The 7793-nt window shown below is 40.0% G+C and overlaps 1 protein-coding gene across 1 annotated transcript in view; it reads left to right on the top strand.

Annotated features, from left to right (window-relative positions):
- Positions 1-2103: 2103 nt before the first annotated feature.
- Positions 2104-7793, top strand: part of LOC115746579 (NAC domain-containing protein 53-like) — an 87974-nt gene continuing 82284 nt past the window's right edge. The window contains exon 1 of the mRNA XM_030682393.2: positions 2104-2197. The gene's annotated coding sequence lies outside the window, so the exon portion shown is untranslated. The remainder of the gene's footprint in view (positions 2198-7793) is intronic.

Genomic DNA, 7793 nt, shown 5'->3' with positions numbered 1-7793 from the left:
CACAAAGTATCTCGGAGTTCTCAACCAGACACCAGACATGGTTGCAATGGAAGTACTTCAGAAAACACTGAAGGCTCAATCTGGTGTTTAACCAGTAATCATATGTGCTTTGATTGATCTTCTCTTGTATGTCTTTCTTTTAATTTTCCTCTGTAATCTCTACAGCAGAATTTGCCAGGTCAACACTCCATTGCAATCAGGAGAGAACAAACGAAAGTTGTAATCCTAGTTATAGTATTGCTGTTCATAACATAGTAAGGTATCCACATTAGTCTCTGTTGTTGCCTGGAACATGCTGGATGGTGTCGCGGTGTGGTCATTTCAGTGCGGGACATTTATCTTTTGCTGAATTCATCATTTTGCAACTTACAATGTATCCAAATTCCGAGTACGATGGCACGATTTGCGACTTCTATCGGAAGAATGGCTCGTACTAAATACAAATATCCTCCTAAAAGTGCAAGCAGACTCCTCTTCCTGCAAGTGGTAACTGAGTAAGAGTGAATGAATTCCTCCTCCCTTCAGTGAAAAAGGAGATGATCACCAGAATCAGCGAGTACATACCCAGAAAGAGAAAGTGGTAATAACTCCGTCCTTTAACCCCATGCCGGGGTTAAGTAACAGACTACGTGACACGGTTTCTGATTCTCGAAAACCTCCGATTACTTGCAATCTTACATATGTATCACCCATGGGGGCTTATGCTCACATCTCACTCGGTCTATGAAATCAGTGGGTGGTTTTCAGAGTCCCCTGGTTTATGCATCTAAGGCGGAGTTGCAAGTCATGTTAGAAAAATCCCACGGCTCAGCGCTTTTTCTGTAAGCTGAACTTTCATCTACCAGCATAGTTCAACAGTAGAGCTGTAAGGACATGGACAAAGAAGAAGAAGAAGAAGAAGAAGAAGAAGAAATACGTTCATTTTCGCTCGCTGTCAAAGGTAAATGAGTTCTGCTAGCGATCGGCTAATATGGCCTCACCGCACAAACATTAGGCGCGAAGTGCCAGTTATCAATCCAGTTACCAATCCCCTACGACGCATCGCGACATGATGCAAATCGTAGTTTACTGTTACATAAACTGAAAGGAGATGAAGCCAATGATCATGCAGCTCAGTTACAAACCCACGGAAGTTCTGTTTTTCGCTAACCAGAGCACTAACAAAAATCCCGCGATCTGTTGGTACATAAAGAGACCGTGTACGGCGCGCACCTTTGTTATTTCAATTAGAGTTAATGTCACGAAAAACTTCAAATTGATATACTTGCAACAAATTTCTCTCAAACTAATTTTTTTACCACTAAAATCTCTAAATCAGTACATCTATGATCAATTTATCCTCGATCGGTTCCCATCAAATTTTACCATCAAATTGTTAAGTTAGATGACATGTATACCAGTTTGAAATATTTCATGGTATTAACCCAATTTAACGAAACTAATAGAGGGTAAATTTGTCATAGGTGTATCAATGCAAGATTTTTTATGGTCAAAAAATTAGTTTGAAATAAATTTGTCACTAGTGTAACATCTTGAGGTTTGGTGGTAAAAAAAAAAAATAACAGTTTGAGGTAATTTGTCAGAGATATATCAATTTGGGATGTTTCGTGATATTAAGCCTTTGAAATAAATGAACACGTACATGGACAGCCCTCACGTTAAATGACTATAAGCAGGTTGATTTGAGCTCAAATTCGCATTATGTCATTAATGAATTGAAAAGAAAACTCTCCTGTTGTAATTAGAGGTAACAACCTGTACACATCACAGGAGCAAATCCCAGAAATTTCCTGGATATTGTCTTTTTCATATGAGAAAACAGTGTATCTTTCAGAATGAGCAGAATGTTACATTAGTTTGATTTATGTGAAGGGATCCACCAGGACAAGGAAAAGCAGACAAAAAACCAACCCTATCAGTATCAGCCATCAATCGCCATCGAAATTCTTCTCATGCCCACATAGAAAAAGTTTGCTGACTTCTCAAAGAAGGGGAAGACTTCAATAAAGACCCTCCCAAATGAATGCATGTTGATGCACGGCATTCAAGGGTCCCGCGAGACGACCATGGAATCCTGAGCAACAAGTGAAATGCATTAGCTGTCCGCTCTTAAGTCGATCAGTAAGGGCCACCGGACAAGGGCAATCACTCTCACGTATCTGCTTCCACAAGCTGTAGTCAGTTTCATTATTAACTCGTGCGTTGAGTGACGAAGTTAATCCACAGTGCTTGATGGATCCCGCAGCCGGCCTCGTCCATTCCTTTCCTTTTGTCCTCTTTGCAGAATTCTTCAAGACCTTGTTCAGCTTCTTGAGGAAGTTTTATGGCCTCCGCTATGATCTTTCAGTCTTGTCAGTGTCCCTCTCCACTCTTTTCTATTTTTTCTGCATCCCTCCCCGGACCCCATAACGTGGTGGACAGATTTTCCTCTTGTGGGGTCACCCAGACAAAAGAAAGGAGTAAAAGTTTGCACTTTTGTGGGATTCGTTTTCTATTTTTTCTTTCATTATTATTAGGATTGATAGCTCGAAAAATTTCAAAATGATACATTTACGATAAATTAATCACAAATTAATTTTTTTAATCATAAAAAATATCAAATTAGTAAATCTATGATAAATTTATTCTCTATTATTTTTTATTAAATTTTTATTACGTTGAATGATATGTTGCTATTGACGGATGTATCGATTTTGAGTTTTATCCTCTATTTGTCACGCTTATATGAATTTGAGATTTTTCGTGGCACTAATCCACTTTAACAGAAATCAACGAAAGTTAAATTTATCAAGGGTATACTAGTTTAGGATTTTTGGTGATCAAAAAATTAATTTTGATAAATTTATCATTAGTATATCAATTTATAATTTTTTGTTGTATTAACCATTCTTATTATGTTTCCTTACAAAAAAAAAAAAACCATTCTTATTATGCCAACATTGTACTGTTTTGACCAAATCACTCTTAACACCCAAGTATCTCCAAAACACTGCTTTCTAATTTGGAGGTAGATATGGCTACGGGTCGTGAACCGCTGGTTTCGGTTCATGGCCATGCTTGAACCGGAACCGGCCCTTAAAGGGGCGGTCCTAGTTCCGGGTCGGTTCCGGTTCGGCCCAATTTTGGGCCGTTGGCTCTTCCCCCCCCTTTTTTTTTTTTTTGGGTTCGGAACCTCCCATTCCGGACCAATTCCAAATTTTTTTAAACCGTAACCGGCCCGTGAGGGGTTGGGCCGGTTCCGGACCCAAACCGGCCCGTGGCCATGTCTATTTGGAGGTAAATATGAGACAAAAAAAAAATAAAATAAAAATAAAGGAGGTAACGCATAACAAGTAAAGTACTTTTTTGAAAGCTCAAACAAGCAGAACTAGATCACCCTCAAAACACCATTCTACTTCCCTTGAATTGTCTCCAAGGGACTTTACAGAATGAAGTCTCCCTTAAAAGTTAAATACTTTCTAACATTCCTGGAAAAGTAGTTTGTGACAATTTGGACAAAACTTGAGCGTTTTCAGGGTAAATTAATAAATTAATCTTTTTCAAAGGGTCAAGCCTAATTCTGGTCTCTAACTTGCACTGTTCCTTCAATTCAACCTTGTCTTTTCATCTTCTTTGTTGTGCAATCGAGCCCCTCAAATCTGTCTCATCAAGATTTATCATCAGCGGCATTTAGTAACTGCATGGCAACAGCGCTACAATGCTGATCGGGCATTAACAAATTGTTTTACATGGTAGAGAGACAGAGAAAGAGAGAGACCATTATCTTGGAAATCCACATATGAACCGTCATCTTTACTATGACATTTCTAATTTGCAAGAAAACAGGTTGTCCTTACATATATGAACCGTGCTGTGGACCTTGTCTTAAGGTGATCCATATGTTTATGGCCTTCTCAAATCATGAATTTTGTTTTGGATTTTGTTGGGCAGCTGGATATAGGTCACCGGTGTGCTAGGGTCACTAAATGCAAGCTCTCTTGTTTTTCTCACTCTTAAAGGTTCGGTAGGGATGTCAATATGGATTTACGACCTATTTTTTATTCATATTTAGTTTTCAGAGGGCCTAGTAAAAATGAATCAAAAAAATTAAAGTAAAGTTTGATCCGTTAAAAATGGGTTATACATAATATCCACGTAGAGCCTATTTTCGACTCATTTTTTGACCCACCAAAAGTTAAGTGTCTTGGATTGCGTCATGGGCTGTCAAACACCGCCACCCACCGTCGGCTGCCCCCGCCCGCCGACTGCCGCCACCAACAACCTGCCCACCTCCTCCCGCCGCCCGCCGCCGCCCACCACCGGCGCCGCCGAGGCTCCCTCATTCCCGTCGCAAACGAGATCGTCTGTTCAACCCAAGCGGGGCTACAGAGCTCGAAGCGTCGGAAATGAGGCCGCTTGTGCACTCCAATTGCAGAAGCGTCGCTCTTATTCTTCTTTGAGTTGCTGTTGTTTTCATGGTTTCCTTCGTTTTCCTCCGCGCTAGTGCAGGCTCAGAGTCTCGGGTTCAGAGTAAGCAGTTTCTTCTGAGTTCTGCGAGAAGAAGATTGATGGAGGTTCGAGAAGCAGAGGACGATGATGACCAAAAAAGCGTCGCCCGCGTCCACCATTGTCCATAAATCCGCGCTCAAGAAGTTCAACTCCACCTTGAAGCTCAAGAAGCTGAACACGACAGCGAAAGCATCCAATTCCACGAAAAGCCAAAAGCACCTGTCTTCAGCCAAGAAAGGCTCAGATCTCGGAGACTAACTCCACCCAAGAACAAAACTAACGACGACGGTTCCGACCTCGCCATGCCAGACCGGTCCTTCATGGACCCGAAGAGGCGCTTCGGGCTGAGCCGGTTAATCTTGACGAGCTTCATCGTGGTGACAGAGGAAGACAAACTGGGAATGCGTAGAAAGAGAGAGAGAGAGGAAAAGGGAGGAGAGGGAAAGGTCGGAATGAGGAGAGAGAGAGAGAGAGAGAGAGAGGGGCAGAGACAGAGAGAAGTACTAATTAAAAAGAATTGAATAAAAAAATATTTTTAAGAAAATTAAAAAATATTAAAATTAAAAAGGTGAAAAAAATCTCACTAGTTTTTTATTGCATGAAATTATTTTAATAATATCATTTTTATTTTATTTATTAATTTTTTTATTGTTTTATTTGCTTTTTTTATTTGGTATAAAATTTTTATACAAGTAATATATACATGTGAAGAGCTTCAAATAGGCTAAATGAGTTGTATAGGTTTTCTTAGAATATCGGTGTGTTTTGAAAATATGGGTCAAAACGGATCGTATTGGGTATGGGTCAATTGAGGATCGGGTCGGATATGAGTCATTAAACATGGGTCAAAACAGGTTAAGGGGGTCAATATGAGCCGATCATATTTGACCCAATCCAAACCCAACTCGACCTATCCATTTGACACCTTTAACGTCCAGTGCTGTTCAAATGTGTTATCGGTATTCATTTGTTGCTTCTTGTGTTACGAGTACGGGTATGTGACTATAGGAAGACTCAGAGCTACCACCGATTGCTATGACTTCATTTTGTAAAAGGATTAGTTTGCATGTTGTGTCCGGCAACTCCAGCCGACCCTCAACCAAGGGTCGCCATCCCTCAACCAATGTTTGCAGCTACGCCGAATTTGAACCAAAAAGAAAAAAGAAAAGAAAAGAAAGAAAAAATCAAAATCAAAATCAAAAAAGAAAAATAAAAAAACGAACCGAATCAAACTGGATTTTTGGTTCGGTTCAGGGGGAGATACGGTTCAATTCAAGTTTACACTCTAATAGTTCATCTTGGTTCGATTGTGTTGAAAAACGAAACTGAATTGAACCATTGATATGACCAAAAAGCCCAAACAAATACATCTATAATAAATTTACCATAAACTAATTTTTTAATAACCAAAAATCTCAAACTCGTACTGTGACATCCTGTAATCCGACTCATTTTGAAGCTTTGAATAAATGAAAAGTCTCATGGATGTACTTCGATCGAATCTCACTCAGGACCGATCCCTCTCGAGTAGACTAACCAAATGGGAATTGCTAGCTAGGAAAATCAAGTACGTGGACCTAAGAACTTGATCCTGGACCGACTCTTTGGCCATGAAAATTGTCGATGGAATATTTTGGACCAATATAGGCCGATCCTAGAATAATTAAGGAACGATTTGGGTAATACCCTACGCTTGGATCACGGGTGATTCCGTTTGACCTCGTATGGGTTCCGAACGTCCCCGAATTATTTTCTAACGATCATGTCCATCGGGACTAGTGATTGACCCTCGCAATTGAATGACAACCAAGGTCGCCGGGGCTCGAGTAATTCTTAAACGTGATTTTAATCACGGGTCGATACGCGTAATTCCTAAAAGTTGCTCGTTAGTTTGAGATACTCCGAAAATTCTATTGATCGAGATTGATCGCGAATCAAGCTTTAGAATTTGACGTCGGACCTTCAGGGGTTTCAATAAATAAAAATTTTGGACGTTTTCTCATCCTGTGTGAAATTCCTTCGCGGTTCGCCCCAAAGAGGTTCGGGAAAAGTAGATTTGGACTGGGTATGGGAAAGGACCCATTTGCCCTCGAAAAATACCCCATTTTTCACTTGGAACTAAGGGTATTTTGGCCATTTTCCCTTTTGGCCGAGATTGACTAGTCAATGAGGGAAGTTAATTATTTTTTTTCTCTTGATTTTGTGGGCATAATTAATTATTATTAACCTATATTAATTATTATATTGGCCCTCTTCTTCTTCATTATCCCAGAACCCTCTCTCTCTCTACCTCACTCTTCCTCTCCCTCCTTGGCCGAATTCTCTCCCTCTCACCCTCCATTGCCGAAAATTCTTCCAGCTCTCCCCGGAGTCGCTTTGGATAGCTTAAGGTTCCTAGATCGTCGACAAATCGCCAGCCGTGCAAAGATCGCCGGAACCGCCGCTTGGTTCGGGCTTTTCTTCAACCGTTCAACGGGGATTTTTGCGAGTTTTGAGGTAGGATTGTTTCTAAACCTAAATTAGGTGGTTAGGTTGCTAAAAGACCATGAAATTGTGAATTTTTGATGAAGAAAATTGTTGGATTTGGGCTTGAGGAGAGGCTGGACGAAAATTGCAGATTTGAGGAGAAAGAAGGCTTGTTCTTGCAATGAATAGTAAATGCAAGAGGATATTTGTTTGGTCAAAGTTTGACCATGGTTACTCTACCAAACCTAGTTACTTTTTGTTCAACTATGGTTGCTTTATGCTACTTATTAATCATGGTTAGGTTAGTATTTGACTCTAGTTAATTTTGAACCATGGTTAGTTAATATATTAACTAGGGTTACTTTTATGTGACATAAAGTTGTTATGCCATGGTACCAATTAAATGTGGCATTAGTATTATAAGTTTAGTACTATAGTAATATTATTTGCATGTTAGAAAATTATTATTGTTCGGCCGTGATAAATTTCCACGTTAGTATAATTTTAGTGGCGCGTGATTTATAAATTGCTACGTTAGCGTAATATGGTCGCATGACGTGGATTGGATACTATGGTAGTATTAATTGATCGGGTAGTCTGAATTAATATTTGGATTAGTGTGAATTAATCGGGTGATCCCGAATTATTAATTCTCTAACGTGAGTGAATCACGTAGTCCAGATCTATTCCGAGAAAATGAGAAGGGTCGTATTCAATCAAGTCGTCCGAGGCCAAAGTGAGCCGTATTCGTCCGATTGTCCGAGACCGAGGAAATGTGAGGATCGTATTCAATCAAGTCGTCCGAGGCCAAAGTGAGCCGTATTCGTTTGATTGTCCGA

Source organism: Rhodamnia argentea, chromosome 5, assembly GCF_020921035.1.
Source record: "Rhodamnia argentea isolate NSW1041297 chromosome 5, ASM2092103v1, whole genome shotgun sequence".
NCBI lineage: Eukaryota > Viridiplantae > Streptophyta > Magnoliopsida > Myrtales > Myrtaceae > Rhodamnia > Rhodamnia argentea.
This window is presented reverse-complemented; position numbering and strand designations above follow the sequence as displayed.